The sequence below is a fragment of the Heptranchias perlo genome, chromosome 33 (genome assembly GCF_035084215.1).
Source record: "Heptranchias perlo isolate sHepPer1 chromosome 33, sHepPer1.hap1, whole genome shotgun sequence".
In the NCBI taxonomy this organism is placed as follows: domain Eukaryota; kingdom Metazoa; phylum Chordata; class Chondrichthyes; order Hexanchiformes; family Hexanchidae; genus Heptranchias; species Heptranchias perlo.
Window position 1 is genome coordinate 11,457,062 of NC_090357.1, and position 22,642 is coordinate 11,479,703.

The 22,642-nt window shown below is 40.6% G+C and overlaps 1 long non-coding RNA gene across 1 annotated transcript; it reads right to left on the reverse strand.

Annotated features, from left to right (window-relative positions):
- Positions 1–244: 244 nt before the first annotated feature.
- On the reverse strand, positions 245–10,301 carry LOC137301303 (uncharacterized). The gene is made up of 3 exons (XR_010958263.1): positions 10,232–10,301; positions 7,931–8,042; positions 245–425 (listed from the first exon to the last, which is right to left on the reverse strand). It is a non-coding gene; the product is annotated as an uncharacterized lncRNA (long non-coding RNA).
- Between the last annotated feature and the right edge of the window lie 12,341 nt (positions 10,302–22,642).

The window sequence follows — 22,642 nt, forward strand, 5'->3', positions numbered from 1 at the left end:
TTGCAAAAAAAATAGCACAACATTAAATACTGGTTGGCTGGTAATTATAGAGCATAATTTGCAATAAAAATTATATTATAAATTTTAGTAAAATTGATACAAAACAAAAATGTAATGATAGCATTGAAACTGCATTAAGTTATTGAATGTATAATAAAGTCACAAGTATTAATAAACTAAATGCCATTATAAATATCAACTATATATTATAACATTTAATATTTCACTTTTTTTTTCCTAATTCATTCAATGGTAAGCACATGACCAAGACATTAAACTTTTAGTTTATGTTATAAAGGGTGTCCCAGTTTTCTTGATAATGGGTGTATGGATTTCGCTCCAGGTGCAGACCCTTTGCAAACTGCCACATTCAGCGTCAGGATTACCAGTGCTTTTACATTGGGCAGATTAAGAGACATCTCATCCTGTAAGGCAATATTACTCTTTTAGCAAAATAAAAAGCCTAATAATTAATATGCAATTACTCTTAGGCTATCTTTCAATAGATTAAAAATTACTCAGCAGTATTAAAACCCAGACCATTATGCATCTGCACTGTATTTGTTATGAATTGATGTAATTTTCTCAAAATTAAGAAAAATGTATACGGGACCAGAGGACACTTCCACCCCACATCCCCAACATAAATCATTGCTAATTTAGCTGTGACTAATCTAACTGGTGTTCTGCACATATGATGGAGTCGTTTATAATGAGCCTACTTTTATTCAAACATCCCTGGCTGACAAATGTGGCATCATCTTCATACATTTCTTTGGTTCCATGGAAGTGATGACTTCCATTCACAATACTTTTAATTGAATCAGAACATTTGGAGGAAACTTGACTGAATAACCTTCAAAAAAACCTTCTACATAATAGTTAATCACATAACCAGCTTATTTGCACAAGTCCAAATTTTTTACCCATTATTTCCATGGCAAAAATAAATAGGTTTACATACAGTAAGTGGTTGTTTGTTTGTGTTTTGACTTAATTATCAGCTGTGTATTTGCAAATTCCAGCATCATTTGGTCTGCTCTAATCTTACTGAGCTGATAAACAGGATAGAAGAATCAAGGCCCAAAACTCTCTCCCATCTTGGCAGTGTACTATACTTAATGGTCCTTAACCCTTCACCTAGGTTTCTCAGTTGTCTACTAAAATCTTTTTTTTATTTTTAGAAGAGAATAGCTTAGCCAGCCATCAGAGAAATCCCAATGGAATATGATTAATAATAGCAACAACTTGGATTTATATAGCGCCTTTAATGTAAGAAAACATCCCAAAGCATTTCACAACTAAATATAAGGAAAATGAGGGCCTAGATAGGAAAGGAGAGATAAGGAGAGGTGATCAAAAGCTTTGTCAACAAGATGTGTCTTTAATGCATTTCCACAGCGCCTTTCACGACCTCCCAAGGTGCTTGATAGTCAATGAAATACTTTTGAAGTGTAAGTGTTGTAATGTAAGGTAATGCGGCAGCAATGATCCACAAACAGCAATGAGGTAATGACCAGATAATCTGTATTTTTTAGTCATGTTGGTTGAGGGATAAATATTGGCCAGGACACCGGGGAGAACTACGCTGCTTTTCTTCAAATAGTGCCATGGGATCTTAGACGTCCACCCGGTTTAATGTCTCATCCAAAAGACGGCAACTCTGACAGTGCATCACCCCTCTCCCAGTACTGCACTGAAGTGTCAGCCTAGATTATGTGTTCAAGTCTCTCAAGTGGGGCTTCAACCCATGACCTTCTGACTCAGGCAAGAGTGCTACCACTGAGTCAAGGCTGACACCTGATAATGTGTTCCTTACTTTACATGGGCAGTTTTGTGAAAGACAAAAAGCACTTCACTGAATCTCTTGTATTATGTTACCATTGATTTGAGCCAAGTATGTGGTTATACTTGAAGTGATGCTTTGGATGGCAAGTATTGCTGAAGATATTTAGTTTATACTATCAGGGATTCCTGCACGTGATGGCATCTGTCTTATCTTATTTGAAGCCACTGCTACATTTAAAAACATGAAGCTGTTAATCCAGCTTGGACTCATTGCATTGAGGTTTTCTACAAATTAATTAACACCATCTTTTCTGTGCATCAAAATTCTGTCTGGTCCATTAATACCTGCTAGAAAATGTGTATGAGGATACTGGGTGACAAGGTAATATCTTTAAAAGTTGAATAGTTTGCCAATATTCAGTAGTGGGACACAAACTTGAAGAATAGCTACCTGGGCAAGATACCAGCAGGTGATCGACACCTGTGAAACCACACAGAAATCAATGGGGTAGATCTTGACTTTGTGCGATAGTGTAAAACGGGTGACAGCGAGTCAGCAGCCCGTTTTACGTCTCTCCCCATTTTTATTGATAATGTAAAGCGAGCTGCCGACTCGCTCGCATTCATTTTACACTATCAAAATCTACCCCAATGTCTTTCGAAGGGGAAAAAATTGCCAATAAGGAACAAACAAGGGATGACTGCACATCATTAAGTGTACAGAGAATCATTTCATAGCAATTAGCATCATGTGATTATTCAGTAACATACACTTCCCATTTAAGCACTCAAGAGTATTGGCTAGCAAATTACTTTATCGATCTACTCCGCAGAGAATCGAATTATAGAAACTTAAACTGCCTGATATTGACCTGCAGCGAATGTATCACATTGCATTGCTAATAATTTGATTTATGACAATGTGGTCTTCTTTTAACATATGCATATTATTAAAGTCAAAGGTGTTAGCGATTCTTGACAGGAGAGGGTTTTTCTTCCCGAGGTATTTTTTTTAGTCTCAGCACAAGATACAGTCTTTGGTCACCACATAAGGATGAACATCTCTCACCAAGGCAAAGGGATCTTGGATTGAATATGTTTGAAATTCATGCATTACCTGCTCCCTCATATTATCCTGGGTGAATGGTCCTCCGATGCTGCTGCCCCGTACGCAGGTGAACGGTGCCCATCTTTTCCTGTGTGCACTACTTTAAGTCATTCAGGTTTCAGTGTCTGCAATGGTTTCTTTATTTGGGTGCCCACACAGACCTTTCGACAGATATGCAGCCAATGTTACAGCAACCTCCCTGAGACTACTTCAAATGGACATGTCATGAACCCTGCAGCAGGTGGCTGCCAATGAGCCACAGGTTAGCTGAGCCCGCCACGAGCAAGGCAAAAGGAAATTGTACAGATCACGCATTGTCCCTCCAATCATAATACTGGGGAAGTAATTGCTTCTATTCCTCCCTTAACTTGACACTATGGATTAGGTGCACCAAACTTGAGGTTTGTAGGAGGAAGAAAACACTGATGGAGGTAATGAGTTCCACAGTTTTAAGGTCCTAGGAAGTAATGAGTTGGCAAAGGAGGCTGTGCAATGAGTTTTACAAAAGCTCGTTGAATAGCACTGCAGCAGAATTCAGAAAGCTGCTTCAATAATGATGAACAGAAGCCTCTGTCTATATAAAAGATCCAGACTAACCAATGAATCAAATGTATGCTCCACAATTCAGACTCGAGGTTAGAGCAGTGAGTGTGACGAGTTAATTAGGGATAAGTTCTGAACCACAATATTTTTCAAAATCCGATGCAATGCAATTTGGATAGATTTAAACAAGTCTAATTTCTTCCATTCAGATTTGGAACACTGATGTAGGTGGCTAATTGGAGAGACTGGTAGAAAAGAGTTAGTCATTTTTTCAATGATTCACTGTAAATCAGGATAACTGCATAATTGCTGTGACAATGAAGAATAAATACCTGACTTTCGATTATGAAGTTCCCTGTTTATTAATTCACAGTTTACCTGTACATAAGTAGCTGATTCTTGGGTATCACTGAAAATGGCAATCAAACTGCAAGATTTTTTATATTCAGTAGACTGCGTTGCAGAGACTGAGCTGCGATTCTACTTTGATTGCAGACATGAGGAGGAAAGAGAAACACTGACCTTTTCATTGCAGGTCATCACTAGAATATAACTCAGGTGAAAATTGCCTAAATATTTATGTAAATTGGTGCATATTATGTGAAATTTAGTAACAATCCTGTCGGTGAAGGCAGGCTAGAGGGAGACAGACAGAATTCTGACACACTGCACCCTCCCACCTCACATCATTACCACTCCGTCGCCCAGACAGAGTCATCTTAAAATATATTCTCTCCTCAGATAAGTGCACATTGAACTTAAGGATCATTTGAAATTGAGATATCTAAGGTCATAGATGTCACAGTGACTACTCCTTTGACCCTCCTCCTGCAACAAGACTTTAGCTTCTCTTCCTTGGACTGCTTGGTACTGTATGAACAGTGGTGTCAGTCCTGCCCATCAACCTTTCAAATATTTAATGCAGTTGTCTATCATTCTTCACTGCATAACTTTCAGAGCCACAAATCGTTGCCTGTGAAAATGCAGTAAGGTTTCTGCCTTCTTACCGCCAAATGGTCAGTGCCAATATCTGCTGGATGGCATCAAATATTAACGCATATTAACCCTTTAAATGGCTAAAGCCTTTTACTATTTTCAAAGAGTATATGTGTTCTACTCTGTGACATCCACAAGAATCATTTTAGTCGCAGGACTAATACCGATTATTGAGTATTAACAAAATATGTGTGGAGCCAAAAAATCAGTTATTTGTAACATATTGAGAATCAACTAAAATATATACATATCCACACTGACCGCATTGTTTCATCATAAATAACTACATTATTATATGAGTAAGATTCCAGCGGTCAAGTTACATCATTGGAGATGGCATCACATCAACAAAATGTAAACCATTGGCCATCAGTGTCTGCAATGGACTAGCAACCTGGAGGTTATGAGGTCCAATCCCACCTGGCCGGCTAGGAACTTGAATTCAATATACCTGGTAATTTGTGAGCTGGCACCAGAAATAAGTGACCACGAAAGCTGCTGGATTGTTGTGAAAACCCAACTGGTTCATGAATGTGCTTAAGGGAGGGGACCCTGCCAACCCCAACCTGATCTGGCCCACATGTGACTCCAGTGCCACACCATATGGTTGACTCTTAATACCTTCAGGGCAAACAGGGATGGGCAGGGTCTTGGGACCACATCCCAAGAACAAATTTAAAATGAAAAATTGGTCTACAGGACCTTTTGATCCCTCTCTCCAGTAGAAACAGCTGATCTGCTAGTAGGTTCTTGCGAGCACAATGGGCTTTGTCAAGAATGGGTGGGTGGGGTGAAGAGAGAGATGGACAGACAGACAGAGGTAAAGGCAGGGAAAGGCTCACAGAAGTGGAAGAGAGAGTGTGAGAGAGAGACTGACTGAAGTGAAGGAGGAGAGAGCAATTTAAAGTGCATTTACAGCCAACTTTAGCAGTTTCTGTTTTATATGTGGATATTCAGTATGTGGATGGCCCAACTAGAGAGGGGGCAAAACTTGACCTCCTCTTGGGAAATAAGGAAGGGCAGGTGACAGAAGTGTTAGTGAGGGATCACTTTGGGACCAGTGATCATAATCCCATTAGTTTTAAGATAGCTATGGAGAATGATAGGTCTGGCCCAAAAGTTAAAATTCTAAATTGGGGAAAGGCCAATTTTGATGGTATTAGACAGGAACTTTCAGAAGTTGATTGGGAGAGTCTGATGGCAGGCAAAGGGACGTCTGGTAAGTGGGAGGCTTTCAAAAGTGTGTTAACCAGGGTTCAGGGTAAGCACATTCCTTATAAAGTGAAGGGCAAGGCTGGTAGAAGTAGGGAACCTTGGATGACTCGGGAGATTGAGGCCCTAGTCAAAAAGAAGAAGGAGGCATATGACATGCATAGGCAGCTGGGATCAAGTGGATCCCTTGAAGAGTATAGAGATTGCTGGAGTAGAGTTAAGAGAGAAATCAGGAGGGCAAAAAGGGGACATGAGATTGCTTTGGCAGATAAGGCAAAGGAGAATCCAAAGAGCTTCTACAAATACATAAAGGGCAAAAGAGTAACTAGGGAGAGAGTAGGGCCTCTTAAGGATCAACAAGGTCATCTATGTGCGGAACCACAAGAGGTGGGTGAGATCCTGAATGAATATTTCACATCGGTATTTACGGTTGAGAAAGGCATGGATGTTAGGGAACTTGGGGAAATAAATAGTGATGTCTTGAGGAGTGTACATATTACAGAGAGGGAGGTGCTGGAAGTCTTAACGCGCATCAAGGTAGATAAATCTCCGGGACCTGATGAAATGTATCCCAGGACGTTATGGGAGGTTAGGGAGGAAATTGCGGGTCCCCTAGCAGAGATATTTGAATCATCGACAGCTACAGGTCAGGTGCCTGAAGATTGGAGGGTAGCAAATGTTGTGCCTTTGTTTAAGAAGGGCGTCAGGGAAAAGCCTGGGAACTACAGACCGGTGAGCCTGACATCTGTAGTGGGTAAGTTGTTCGAGGGTATTCTGAGAGACAGGATCTACAGGCATTTGGAGAGGCAGGGACTGATTAGGAACAGTCAGCATGGTTTTGTGAGAGGAAAATCATGTCTCACGAATTTGATTGAGTTTTTTGAAGGGGTAACCAAGAAGATAGATGAGGGCTGTGCGGTAGACGTGGTCTACATGGACTTCAGCAAAGCCTTTGACAAGGTACCGCATGGTAGGTTGTTACATAAGGTTAAATCTCACGGGATCCAAGGTGAGGTAGCCAATGGATACAAAATTGGCTTGACGACAGAAGACAGAGGGTGGTTGTGGAGGGTTGTTTTTCAAACTGGAGGCCTGTGTCCAGCGGTGTGCCTCAGGGATCGGTGCTGGGTCCGCTGTTATTTGTTATTTATATTAATGATTTGGATGAGAATTTAGGAGGCATGGTTAGTAAGTTTGCAGATGACACCAAGATTGGTGGCATTGTGGACAGTGAAGAAGGTTATCTTGGATTGCAACGGGATCTTGATAAATTGGGCCAGTGGACCGATGAATGGCAGATGGAGTTTAATTTAGATAAATGTGAGGTGATGCATTTTGGTAGATCGAATCGGGCCAGGACCTACTCCGTTAATGGTAGGGCGTTGGGGAGAGTTATAGAACAAAGAGATCTAGGAGTACAGGTTCATAGCTCCTTGAAAGTGGAGTCACAGGTGGATAGGGTGGTGAAGAAGGCATTCAGCATGCTTGGTTTCATTGGTCAGAACATTGAATACAGGAGTTGGGATGTCTTGTTGAAGTTGTACAAGACATTAGTAAGGCCACACTTGGAATACTGTGTACAGTTCTGGTCACCCTATTATAGAAAGGATATTATTAAACTAGAAAGAGTGCAGAAAAGATTTACTAGGATGCTACCGGGACTTGATGGTTTGACTTATAGGGAGAGGTTGGATAGACTGGGACTTTTTTCCCTGGAGAGTAGGAGGTTAAGGGGTGATCTTATAGAAGTCTATAAAATAATGAGGGGCATAGATAAGGTAGATAGTCAAAATCTTTTCCCAAAGGTAGGGGAGTCTATAACGAGGGTACATAGATTTAAGGTGAGAGGGGAGAGATACAAAAGGGTCCAGAGGGGCAATTTTTTCACTCAAAGGGTGGTGAGTGTCTGGAACGATCTGCCAGAGGCAGTAGTAGAGGCGGGTACAATTTTGTCTTTTAAAAAGCATTTGGACAGTTACATGGGTAAGATGGGTATAGAGGGATATGGGCCAAGTGCAGGCAATTGGGACTAGCTTAGTGGTATAAACTGGGCGACATGGACATGTTGGGCCGAAGGGCCTGTTTCCATGTTGTAACTTCTATGATATTATGATTCTATATCCATGCTAAAGTTAGAGTGCAAGTGCATCCTTAATCAGATGCAGCCCATTCATGGTTGCTTCACAAGGATTTGGTTTACTGCTTCACAAGGTTGGATACCCCTGCACTAAGGAACCATTTTCAATTGTGTGTAGGGATAGATACATGGCATCGACAGTTTACCTGCACTCATCCACGTTTTCTGGCACAGTTTGATTATACATACAATCATGATCTGCATTCAGTTTTCACATCCATGGTGCGCCTTTGGACATAGACAATGCATTCTTGCCTTCTAAAACATGGAAAAGAAGGAAGATTATTACTTGAATGAATGTGTTGGCAATGGGAAACCAGTAGAAGTCAGTGAGAACAGAACATTTGTGGTATGAGGAGAAATTGTGAGTATGTGTAGGTATTTCAATTATTTTAAATCCCTTCTTTTTCATTGAGATTGCTTCAATGAGTACTATTCAATTGTAGATGTTGACAGGGTGAAAACAGCTACATGGGAGAAGGAGCCAGCTGTGGGTAGACAGGAGCAGTGATGGCCATTTTTGTCTCCGCACACTGGCACCTAAAATTGCCCCTAGTATAAACGGTGCAGTTTCAGAAATTGGAAGGAATTCAATTCATCTGATCAATCTTGTGCCCAGTTCCATGCCAAACAAGGCTGTCACAAATCTACTATTTAAAAACCTCTTCTTCATTTATAAATCCCTCCATTGCTTCAACCTGTACTGCTTCTGTAACCTCCTCCAGCCTCACATCCCAGTTCTCACCTTGTCCTTTTCTCTCTGCCCGTGAGTCCTTTCTCCCTCCATCCTCTGTGGTGCGGCCTTCATGCATGATAGCTCTGCACCTTGTAATTCTCTCCCTACATCTCTTCACTCCTTCACCTTGCTTCATCTCTCCCCAATTTCAAAATCCTTTTCAAATCTCTCTTCTTGTTGACCTTCAGTCACTTACCCAACTCTTCTCTAACGCCGGCTCAATATCCATTTCTTCTACCTTTGGGAAGTGCTTCGGGACTATTCGCTATATTAAAGATGTTACATACGCGCAGGGTAATACTGTTGCTGTTAAATTAAATAGCTCAGTAAAAGAGTACCTAAAGCATTATCATAGAATGCTAGTTTCAAAAACACAACACTATATTTGATTTAAAATTCATCACACAAGCCAACAAAACCAACACCATGAGATGGTCAGTCTCCCAATCGGTGATACCGTTCTCTCTATTTGTGAGGCTAGGGCAGAGAAACCAAAACACCCACCCCTGTCCCCAACATCTTGCTGCTCTTTTTCTTTTTTTCAAAAAGGAACAAATCTCAAGGATACACCATTTTAAGTCTGACGTGTGGCGTGTGGGCACCTTTTATTATTATCTATGGCGAAAAGAAGAGGGTGAAAAGATCACCCTGGCATGCCTACTTCAAAGCAATGAAGAATGGCATACTGTGATTGGGCTGCTTCATTCAATTTGAGTCAGTTAGATATTCACATATCTTCATGATGCCATTGGATCTGCTGTCCCAGCTTTGAGAACTTCCACCACCGCTAATAGTCTGTCAAAGCAAGGTATTGTCATTGCTGTCTGCAGATAGGGGTACTGGCAAGTAGACACAGAGCATCTGTCCTGCAGCCTGACCTGCCTAGTCACCCTCTGCAGATTCTCCTCTTCTTGAACATATGTCAGCTGCAGGGTTGGGGGGGGGGGGCGGTGGAGAACTGGGGGCTTACCATTGGGAAACCCATTAGTGCCTGTTGTGGTGAAGGGTTAAAAAATAAATGACATCAATTGGCACAAAGGTTCGCGGGAATCTAAGTGCCAAAATAGAAAAATGAAGAAAAATGGTTGAATGGCGAAAGTACACCTACTTTTATCTTTCTGTGTCCTTTCCATGACCTCAAGGATATTTATTGTTACCTGATCATCCATTTCAACTGATGATGATTAACGTCTGATGTCCTGCACAGCAGAACTACAGGAGATCGCACCACCACACCCCCAAATTAATATTAAAACGAAGTGTCTGCCTGGCGTATTTCTGTCATAGCGCGACTTCCACCAATGTTCTGCGTTGAGCCACCACGATAGTGGCTGAAAGATGGGCAGCATTGCAGTGGCTGGATGTGGAAAGTTAAGGGGTACAGGCAAAGAAAATCCACCACTTCCATTGTGAATTATTTTTAAAAAGAAACTGATTTATTTGACTAGCTTCTATTTTTTATTTTAAAAATGTTTGATAAACAATATTCTCGGAAACAAATAGATTCCCAGTGTCTCATTTAAATAGGGGCATCTGTATATTATAAAATCACTTTATCACTCACATTAGAAATGCTATACAATTATGTCGGAATAATCCAGCGTGAATGAGATTTTATCAACGACCTTTAAGCCAAAGTCACTGCAAGATTGGATTGTGTGCTAAATGGAACAGTTGTGATTATCATTGCTTACATATCTTTGAAACTTACGTTAGTTCGAAAATTGTCTTATTCGCAGATCAAGCGGAGAAGGGACATCACAATCAAACGGTATGAATGTTGACTAATACACAGCAAATTACAGACTGTGAAATAATCAGAAACAATTTCAAGCATTGGATTTTTCAGGTGATACAATTTTGCTAGAACAAATCATTGTGCTGCACTTTGATGATAGATTGTATAAACAAGAATTGCTGGGACATCTACGCATGCAATGATGTCGCACCTCATTGTCCAAGCTGTTTCAGACCAAGATTAGGTAAATTGGAAAGAAATAGTCGGTTGAATAAAATCTCTGAAGAAGTGACAATGATAAATGAGATAGAGCTGAGAACATATAGATTTAAAACGGTTTTTATTTCTGCTAGTGCAACAGAATATCCCAACAATTATACTGCATTTTGTAAAGGGTAACAATGAATGAAGGATACTCTGCAAAATCACAGGAAACTTGCTTTATTTCTTAAATGTGCCCCAGTATTCCCACACCAAAGTGTCAGGCATCTACATGCTACAATATTCTGGGATTTATTCCAATATTGTGAATGAAAGAAAGTATATCTGCGAAGTTCAATTTGTAATATTCAACACTGAAAACACTGGCCCAGATTTTGCTGTGGCAGGGCATCTAACGGTGTCTGCCCTTAGTTAGACTTGCCCTTGCATGTTTAGGTTTTAAAATGTTTTGCTTGGCAAGTTGCTGAAAGTGCGAGCTGAGAACATCGCAGCGAGGGAAACAGGGCATCTGGGACCTGAGTGAACAGGGCAAGCAACTGGGTATCTCCTTAACCAATCAGATTAAAGGATTGTGAAATTAACAGCGCAATGACGTGTAAATTAGAGTGGGTGAATTCAATGTCAAATCAGGTACAGAAAAAGAAATAAAGAGAGGGAAAGAAAGATTGGATTAAAGAGAGAGAGAAGAGAGGCAGAAAGGAAAAGTAGAAAAAAATACTTTAATTTAAATCTTTACACTTTTAAAATCTCCAACAACACTTAAAACCTGAAGGACCGAGACTCCACACTTGCAATAGTTAATCTTCAGTGCCAGGGAGGTTGACTGGGCATTAACTAACACTTATCACATCGTTATAAGTGTACTTAGACTGAAATGGACAAGACATAACTTTCTGTGGTGAGTTTAGTTCGTATCTATCGTGCAAATACAGCAACTTCACGTCGTTCAATGCATTTCAATGGTGAGGCAGACAGTGAGATGCCGTTTTCGCAAAGTTGATGTCAGAGCGGCGATCTTGGACAGCAATTTTTGGATTTCCAGGCATTTGCCCCTCGCCTAAAGCTGCTGTAGCATTTCTGCATAAATAACGGCAATGCCATTAGCCTCACCGTTACTTTGACAGCAAATTCTAGCCCATTATGTCAGGCTGTCATGACCACTGTTAAATGATGTGAATATCTTCAATTCTAAACATTACAACTTAGAATCCGGTGAATATATCAATGTAAATATTTTTAAAATTACAGAAGATTTCGAAAGGTTTAAGGAGGAATGTGGAATTAATTAAAAAGTTCTAATATCTTTTATGATTCTGGATTGTATATCCAACTAAACTATTTTATCCTCAGATTCTCAACTGTAAAATAAAATCTAAGGTGTAATTACAAATATTTAATCTTCAGTTGCTGGAATATAGAGACAAAGATGAACTTCCTGTTGCAATCAATAGCTTTGGACAAGACCCCCACCCCCCCTTACAAATATTAGTGTCGGCCAGCTACTCTGAGTGCAGGCAGTCTTCACACCACAGAGAAATTGCTGTCAATTGCAAGAAGTTGTAATCACCATAGATGTGTCCTATCTTGAGAAAAAACAGATACTTAGCGAGCTGCCATTAAATGCAAGCAATGGCAGAAGGACCACAGTGCAGAGCAGGGAGCAAGAAAATCCGCCAAAGAAATTTCCAACAGTACAATGCACTATAGACAGTGCATTATTGAGTATGTCCACATTGTTGTTAACTGGGGACCTATATAAAGAGGTTGTGGATTAAGACCCACTTAATATCAATGTAGAAAGTTCATTCATTGAATCCTTTGAGTCTTTTTCTTTGCCAAGAAATAATACTTTTTACATTATGAAAATAGTGCACATTAAATTTTCATTGCCAAAAGTACATTTATCTTAATTAACTGAACCTAATATAAAGCATGTAAAATGTACAGAGGAATCACATACTTTGAAAGCTACCATGAGAATGAAAGCATCTGTGAATGCCAATTCATTCCTGATAAAAACCACTTTGACTTGGTAATAACTTGAAGTCAGCAAATTTAAATGTGATGCTATGTGCATGTGCCTATATGCAGCATAACATTGTTTAATGGCAAGCATAAATCCTTTTGTTACCCTATAAGATTGATATGGAGTGTAAAACACATTATATTGAGGCCAAAATGTTATTAAGACAGGAATGTTTAGCAACATCCATTGGCTGTGTTATGGGGAGTTGAAATTACCTCAGGGAGGCATGTTTGACTTTTGCAATATAAATGAGGAACATTTCTTTGGCCCATTACATTGCTGTTGTGCCACATTAGTGAGTATCATTGTACAAAGCTTAATAAATTCTGTCTTCATTGCAGAGCAATGTTCAGATAGTGCCATGGTTGCAAAACATTTACAGTATCAATATTGTATCACTATAAGGGACAAGTAGCAAATCAATTTTTAAGCAACAGCAGCAGAAATTACTGGTATTGATACTGGTGTTTGAAAACTTGTATGACATTCCTCTGTATGTTATTTTAATGGAGGCATTAACTCATTTAAAACAAATAGATTAACACCACTGTTAAAATATCCTACAGAGGACTGTATTAAATGTAAACAGTATTTTCTCACTTCAGAAGTCTAATGTGGGTAACACTGGCAAGGCCTCATTTATTGTCCCAAGAAGGTGATAGGACTTAGTAGCTATTGTTTTTACAATTGAGTAAACAGTGTCGTTTGGGACTGGAGTCATGTGGGGGCATCGATGGCTTCCCTTCACTAAAGGACATTAATGAACCAGGTGGCTTTATAAAACAATCCAGGATCTCTGAAGGTCAGTTTTGCTTCCTGGTGCCAGCCCACAAATGACCAGTTTATCGCTTTCAATTGCACAACTGCCATGATGGGATTTGAACTCATGCCTACGAGGTTGCTAGTCTAGTATCATAACCATTAGGGTACCTATCAAATCCCCAGTTCTCATATGCCTCAGTCTTTTTCAGGCATATATTAAAAATAACTTTTCATGCATTAGTTTTGATGCACTGATGCTTTGGAAACCTGGAACTCTCTCCCCAAAAAGCTATTGAAACTTGGTCAACTGAAAATTTCAAAACTGAGATTAATAGATTTTTGCTAGATAAGAGTATTAAGGGATACGGAACCAAGGCGGGTAGAATCATAGAATCTTCCAGCACAGAAAGAGGCCATTATTTTTCCCCATAACCCTGAAAGTTAGTCCTCTTCAAGGACATGTCCAATTACCTTATCCAAATTCCTATGGAATCTGATTCCACCACCCTTTCAGGTAGTGTGCATCACAGTTCCCCTTACTTGCTCTATCAAAACCTGTCATAATTTTGAATACCTCTGTTCGGTCTCCCCTTAACCTTCTCTGCTCTAAGAAGAACAATCAGAGTTTCTCCAATCTCCCCACATAACTGAAGTCCCTTATCCCTGGTACCATCCTGGTAAACCTCCTCTGTACCCACTCCAAGGCCTTGACATCCTTCCTAAAGTGTGGTGCCCAGAATTGTAAACAATACTCCCAGCTGAGGCCTAACCAGTGAATTGTAAAGGTTCACCATGACTTCCTTGTTTTTGTATTATGTGCCCCTATTTACAAAGCCAATTATCCCCTGTGCTTTCTTAACCGCTTTATCAACTTGCCCTGCCGCTTCAAAGATTTGTGAATATGTACCCCCCGGTCCCTCTACTCTTGTACCCCTGTAAAAATGGTACCATTTAGATTATATTGTCTTTCCATGTTGTTCGTCCTAAAGTGCATCAATTCATATGTACAGATCAACCATGATCTAATTGAATGGCAGAACAGGCTCGACAAGCTGAATGGCCTACTCCTGTTCCAAATGTAGCATGTCAGTCGCAAATATGGAAATGACTGGAAACACTGCACATTTTTTCTCAGTTTCTCAATGAAAGCAGTTAGCTTCTTGATGTTTTTCCACCCGTTCTTCACATTTTATTGAACGCAAATACATTGGAGGTTCCTTTAAAGTTAGTGGGCACCTGCTTCCTCCAGCGGCAATGCTCAGTGCAGGACTGAGTGAGAAACTCATGTTTGATCGGCATTCTTGTTTGGTTAATTGAACAAAGCTGAAGCAACGGTACAGGTGCTAAAATCACCCTCAGTGATACTGGAATAAGGAGGGAAGAGGGGGAGAAATTAGTCAGCATTTATTCTTCTGGTCAATTTTCTATCACCTCTGCTGGGAAGTGTGTGAGCACAAGATTGGGATCAACTGTGATGCCGACATGGAAAAATGGTCATCAACACCAACTGACTAGGTGGACACATGAATAATACTCACTTGGGTGAGATACTGAAGTAAATCCAGTGCCAATCGAACTGTCCCAGAATGAGTTCGTTCTTTCAAGACAGGCGGGTTAAAAACAAGGGAATAGCTGGTCTTATTTACACCTTGAAAATAAGTGTTAAATAAAAATGATTGTCATTAGGGCACTTAATACAGAGTTATATATGTTTATGTATTTTGAAGCCACTTATTTTAACAAAGCCATAAAAGCATGATTTTACTGTTAATTAATCTTCATAAATATGCAAATGTGAACAGTTAAATTCTGTTAAATGCATAACTAAATTGCCAACCAATATTATGCTTTGATCAGGAGTTCTAGAAAAAGTCAATTTGCATAATTTTGTAATACAGTCCATTTAATCCCCCATTACATTTAAGCACCCATTAAGAAATTCAATCTAAACAAAAACATATTTCATACATAAATGATTAGATTTCAAAAGTATCCTGGTTTCAAGTTGATATTTGGCAGTGAGGGAGGTTCTGGTTATCTTGAACGTGCTGAATTTTTTAATATTTCAAAATCAACTTTCATTCTTGAATGAAGATTTTGTATTATGCATTTAACAGGTTACGTTTTGGTCATGGCTTATCGTTGGCTTCTGGCTGGTGATTATCCAAGCCACACGACCGTCACTCGTGTAAGTTGTCAGTGGGAGGGGCGGGGGGTGTTCGGGAGGATTTTATGAAAGGAGAGAGCCCGGGGCTCAAACTTTCCTTGTGGGGCCTGCAGGAGCACTCCTGCTCCTTCTGGCCCTACAATAATATTTGTGTACACTTACCTGTAAAGGCCTCAGTTTCTTGCCTTCCGGGTTCGACTGAGCAGAGTGCCCGGGGGGAATGCACCTCCCCCCCTCCACCTCCACCCCCCAACCAGTAGACAGTTAAAATAGCTACGTACACCATAGAACTCTGATTTACATATTTATGAGGCTCCTGCCTGCGTCAAGCGGGTGCCTCAACCGCCTAAGAAAACAACGGCGTTAAAATGGCGGTCAGTGTACCACTTGGATTTTAACTCCTGTCCCACCCAGTTTCTGCCAAATCGAGGGAGCTAAAATTCCCCTTCATCTGTTCAAAGACATATCATGATTTATCAGAATTAAGATATTTGTGCTTTTAAATTAATTTAAAATGTAAAAGGCACACTTTGGATCAAAGTGAACTTCAATATTCTCAACAAATTCATCACTTTAATAAACCACATCCTGAATGTTCAAAAATCTGAGGAAGTTAAGGCTTGCAAAATGACCATCGATCAATCGAAATTTAATCACGATGCTATTCAAAGGGGTCATATAATCAATCAGGAGCAAATATCTTATTCGGTATAAGTAGGATTGAAAACAAGTACGTTCGTTGCAGCTATTGGTACTTATGTATTTTTTTTTGTGCGAAACATTCACCCTTCATACTTGACAATATTGACAATTGTTTTTCTTTTTGAAAATTATACCTCATCCCTTTAAAAATACAGTACACAGCCTCTTTCAATGTATGTAATTTTGGTGGCAATGCTTCAGGTGCATTCATGTCTAGCATTCATCTTCTTGAGTCAGCACTGCCAAAGTGACACTCTTTCTGCAAAATATACAATCAAACAAAATCACCTTTTTTAGCAGTTGAAACAATAAATAGGACCCATTTTGGATTAAAATGAGAGTACATGGATGGAATGTAATCCTCCCAGAAAGCGTGCTGTGCATTGTCATGTCTTTCTTTGTACGAGTGCTGGTAAGAAAATGGGGTTAAATAATCCGAGTGTAGAATTCCACCATGGCTTTGATTTCTAGGCTTATGTCGGTCCAGTTAAATTGCTGAAGAACTGGGACAGTTCATTCATTTTAGTTGTGGATGTATTTTACAGTGCGATTGCAAATATCTGGGACCCAGAAATGTATTTTTGCGGGTTGCAAGAATTTTATTGAAACACTGGCAAAGATGCCACGTTCTGTGGTTCATTTAAGTGCACTTGAAACATGAAGGACTGAATCCTTGAGTGAAGACTGACTGCTCATTAAACGTCTCTTTTATCTGTATTTAATTATCACATTCTTGAGAAGTGAAGATACCAACAGCCCCCATAAAACAAAACTTTGATGCAAATATTTTATCTATCCAGTATTAGTCTGATATGTAATCCTGTTACTTTATTTTCTCTTATTCTTTTATTATTCAGTAAACTGTGCAAGATAAGAAAGGAAGGGAACAAAGAGAGAATGGAACACGAGGCTGGGGAAAAGGGAAGAGATTTAAATGGGCAAACAAGGGATGGCAAATAAATATTAATATTTTGTATCAGAAATGAACCAGTCACAGAATTCTGCCAGCACATGTGGACCTTCTGAATTTATCTGCATAGTGCTGAAATAAATGGGGCCTGAAATTGGATGGTCTGTTGGTGCAATCCCTGTGCCAGGATGAGTCGGCCCGAGCCACACTCAATATTGGGGCTCATTTAAGTTAGACCGGTGAGCTGCGGATGCCTGCTGCGCGTCCCCAGGCAGCTCGCCAGTGAAGTGGATTTAAATTTCGGGCAGCTGCATTGCCAGCAGTGGCCCTCAGATAGTTCCTGGCAAGGGCTAGAGGTGATTGGGAAGGGGCTGAGCAGCGGCCGACAAAGGTCCTTTCGTCTGCTGTGGAGCTGGGAGAAGCACGTCTGCTCCTTCCAGCTCCAAAATTCAGGTAAGTATTTTTTGAAAAACTTACCTTTATGGTGGCGGCCTCCAGCAGTCCCTTTAAGGACCTTTGGTTAGACCATATGTAGACCATGTTTTCCTGATCATAATCGGTCCAGTGCCCGCAGCATTCAGAACAGCCAAATTTTGGGAAGAGGTCCTGAAATAGGCAGTAGACCCTTTTATATGTAAAAAAGAGGCCTAACGCCTGTTTCAGATGTGGGCCCTGGATGCTTAGACTTCAGCCTTTTCAACATGGCGGATGGCGCACTTGTGGCAAAGTGTGTGCGGAGTGTGTGCGCGCATACTGCCCACAATATTGGCTGCTTACGTGCCCGTAAAACAGGTACGGCATCAACAAATTTCTAGGGCCTGGTGTTCTTAGCAAATACTACAAATTTAACACCCCTTTCCTGTTACCTGTTACCTGTTCATGAGCAAACCCATGATGTTTGCTCATGAACAGGTAACAGGAAAGCACATTGCTAAATGGATACTTTATCAAAATGAGTGAATGTTTTCATTTTAAAAGGGAATCAGTTCATCTTCAGTCATTCAAAGATCAATTATTCCAGTACAAATTATCCCCTGCAAGAAAGAAGAGCTTAAGAGTCAGTTAAAAAGAGTCAGTCACAAAGCAATAGCTTTTAACGGTGATGTTTAAAGAATGTAACTCTTCAAAATATTGAATTTGTAATTAGAGAAAGTCATGTCATTATTGGTTGTCTCATTGAATTGCTCCCATCTGTGTTAAAGGCTCTCATTGTTAACCTCAGGGAGGATTGTGTATTGTTTCTATTAATGACATAACGGGAAGAAGATTAGAAGGAACTCTTTGGAATATATCTGTCTTTGCCTAAGACTTTGGTCTTTTAAATTAAGTACAAGCTTGTCACGGGACTATGAAGGATGTGCCCAGATAATGCTGAAGTACAATCACAGTTCTCCTCCACAAACAGAATGGTAGATTCTTTTTTTTCTTCCTCTGTTGTAGCACCATATAGAGTGTGACCAAACTAGCCTTAAAGCCTTGACCTGGTCGAAGGACGTGTGCTGATATCGTGTTGAGTGATACATCACTACCTTTTGTATATGATATGCATTTTTGTGTTGACCATGTGTTTGACAAAATGCTTTGGTTCCTGCTATAAATGTGTTTTTCATCTGATCTTGTGGGGGTGGTGAAAGATTGCTTTATGGGACTTTTATGCAGGTATATAACTGCACAATGGACCTTCATGCTTTTAGCAAAGGATTTGAATGGAAGTATAACTAAGTCATTGGCAGCTGAATGGCCAAATCTCGGGGAAGTGATTTACCTTCACTCAAGTCTGCACAAAAATCAGCAATCTCATTGCCTGCAGAACTATAAATGTAAAACCATGGTAGTCAGGCTGCAAATTGTGCAAAACGTGGCAAATGTGGAAATTTGCGGGATATCTTGCCTTGACAAGTGACTTGCCCCACCAACTAAATATTGGGAGGACCGAAGCCATTGTCTTTGGTCCCCGCCACAAACTCCGTTCCCTAGCCACCAACTTCATCCCCCTCCCTGGCCACTGTCTGAGGCTGAATCAGACCGTTCGCAACCTCGGCATCCTATCTGACCCTGAGATGAGCTTCCAACCACATATCCACTCCATCACCAAGACCGCCTACTTCCACTTTCGTAACATTGCCCATCTCTGCCCCTGCCTCAGCTCATCTGCTGCTGAAACCCTCATCCATGCCTTTGTTACCTCCAGACTCTGACTATTCCAATGCTCTCCTGGCCGGCCTCCCATCATCCACCCTCCATAAACTTGAGCTCATCCAAAACTCTGCTGCCCGTATCCTAACTCACACCAAGTCCCGTTCACCCATTACCCCTGTGCTCGCCGACCTACATTGGCTCCCGGTCCAGGAACGCCTCGATTTTACAATTCTCATCCATGTTTTCAAAGTCCTCCATGGCCTTGCCCCTCCCTATCTCTGCAACCTCCTCCAGCCCTACAACCCTCCGAGATCTCTGCACTCCTCCAATTCTTGCCACTTGCGTATCCCCGATTTTAATCGCTCCACCATTGGTGGCTGTGCCTTCAGCTGTCTAGGCCCTAAGCTCTGGAATTCCCTCCCTAAACCTCTCTGTCCCTCCACCTCTCTCTCCTCCTTCAAGACTCTCCTTAAAAACTACCTCTTTGACCACCTGTCCTAATATCTCCTTTTGTGGCTCAATGTCAAATTCAGTTTGATAACGCTTCTGTGAAGTGCCTTGCGACATTTTACTAGGTTAAAGGCGCTATATAAATGCAAGTTGTTGTTGTTATTGTTGTTGTTGAATTGTGCCATTCAGACATCTCACTGAGGCAACCAACTTGCATTTCAGGTCTCCGAAAGGTTAGTTTACCAGCTGATATTTGAGGAATCAACTATACTAGCTCTTAACCACTCTTTTCTATTCTATACAAAAAATGAAATATTCAGGCTCTGACTTAAGTTATGGTCCTTTTAAATCTTGAATATTTTGTCTGGGCAATTATTGCCCTGTCATTTTGACACCTAAATTTGATATTATTGGTGACAAACTCACTGACAACAAGCTTATTATCTTTTAAAATAAACTCTTTAACAAGATTCGGTAGCTTGTACTGACAGAACTGTGTTTTCCTTTTAATCATTGTTGAAGTTCTTATTTTCTGCCTCTTTACCTCCAACTACTATAAAAGTGTGACTCCTTTGCAAAAGTCAAGTAAATTATTTCCATTTAACTGAGATGACAATTTTATAGAATTTCAATTTACCATTGCATGGCTAACTTCGAGCTGGCAGTAAATGAATATGTGGTTTGTCTGAAAATAGCATTGTTTCATTTTGTTTCGTTTCAATGAAAAATGAGTGGGGCTACCAGCAAAAGTGGACCCAATTACAGGGCTATGGGGAAAGAGCAGGGGAGTGGGACTAATTGGATAGCTCTTTCAAAGAATCGGCACAGGCATGATGGGCCGAATGGCCTCCTTCTGTGCTGTATCATTCTATGAAACCCTCGATCCAAAAAGAAGCCCCAATTCTACTAGGAAGACTGCAAATTAGTAAAGTTGCAGTTAGATTTTTACATCACTAAAGAGTTTCTTCCAGAAACTATTCTCTGCTTACACCCATCATTAACTACTGTGAGGAATATCGGATCGGAAAACCCATACAGATCAAAGGATCCCAGATTTTATCCCTCGTTTTCAGCTAGGACGATGGTTGGACACCACAGTTGGTGGGAGGTGGGTGGGATGGGGGAATCAAGTTTGCTATTTGTGATTACTAATCAGTGACAACGCTGCTAAAATGTGCACATGTGGATGTCAGATGAGGATTTTTATCATGGATTGACTGTGATGGCCTCCATGGCCAAATAGGTGGGCAATCTTCACTGTCAGGACTCACACACGACGAGTAGCCACTTGGGCAAAGTGCCAAATTCTAGTCAAGGTTTGTGGAACTACAAAAGAAACAGAAAGTGCTGGAAACGCTCAGCAGGTCGGGCAGCATCTGTGGAGAGTTAACATTTCAGGTCGACGACCTTTCATCAGAGCAGCTGGAACTATTGCTAAGCAGGAGTCGGAACTTTCGGAAGAGGGGAGAAAATTGGCAGAAAAAAAGAGAAAAGCCCAAGGAATGATGGTATTGCTAATAGTGATACTTCAACTATCTGATACCATGACGATACCAACTGTCTGATACCATCGCAATACAAATTTTAATGACCAGTATTTTAAACAGCTAACTATTCCAAACAGAATAGGTAGAATTTATGCAGCTATCATAGATTTACTAATGCATTCTCTGATGACAAGATGTAATGATGTAACAATCACACTGCTGTACATGTTTTCTGGCAATGGTATCTTGTTTTGATTATTGATTAATTAAGCATGAAAAGGTTAATCAGCTACAGATGCTGTCTTCCCTGCCCTTAATGTTACCAGTGCTGTAATAATTATCCACAAACGTGGCGCTAAGATTCAGCGTTGTGAAAGAGCAGCAGTCTGTACACTTTTGACAGTTTACAGGCATGACAACGTTCTAGCAAATAAATAACCACCCAGAGCTGATGATATGGGATTCAAACCAATACGATGTAACTTGCCACCAGTTTGGGAGTTGACATTTGTCCAATTTGTGCTGCAAATCCCTACTTCCCATTAATCCTCTCTCCCTGCAGAGTACCTCACCACACTTTCCACGCTGCGCCCTATCCATTAATGGGAGACACTCACCCTGTCATGTTTGTATTAATCTGACAGAAAGGTCAGGGGAGCTGTCAGTGTAATGGTTCATTGCCGATTTGGGAAGGGAGAGGTGTGACAATGTCATTTGCTGCCACAGTCTGCTAACTCCTAACTCCAATTGATTCTCGTTTGCAAAGATGTGCAAGACATAGGTGATGGTATGGATCATTCCCACAACTGCTACATGCAAGCAAGATATAATAGCTGCAGCTCAGCCTCTTCCAAGAAAAGAAAATTGACTCAATATATTGGTTCAATGTGTTGATGTGCAGAAGTCTTGCTTTATTGAGTGAATCCCATATATAAGAATATATGTTTGTAAAAGCAGCCGACTGGCATGAATAAAAATTACATCTCAATTTCTGTCATTATTATTCCTGTTAGTTCGGTCCATTGGTCTTATGAGAAAGTTATTGATCATCCTAATATTGTAAACTTTATTGGCCACTTTAATCCATAGGGGATTGGCGCTAGAATTCCTCTGGGCTAAAAGATTTCTCCATTCTCTTTTTTCCACTCTCCTTTATAAATGGTCTTGTGTTAAACTACAATAAATGAAAACACGAGCGTACACAGAGCACACCGCAGTAGAAAATCAATAGGGTGTGTGTCCTCTGTAATGCAACATGAGCTTAATTTTTTTGGCTCACCGTGAGAGCTATTGTTTCTGGAGAGCACGGCACTTTCTATCTTTCACGCCCAGTGGGGTAGTTTTTGACTTTTGGGCTGGTCGGCCTCCCAATCCGCCAGCAAAGCGGCTCCAGGGATTTTGAGGTCTTGGCCTCATTTCAATTTCGCAGGTGAGCTGCGAGACGTCAAACAGACATCCCGATGCAGTTCGCTGGATTGAGGCCTCAAGGTAAGTTACGGGGTGGGGGATCGCGATCACG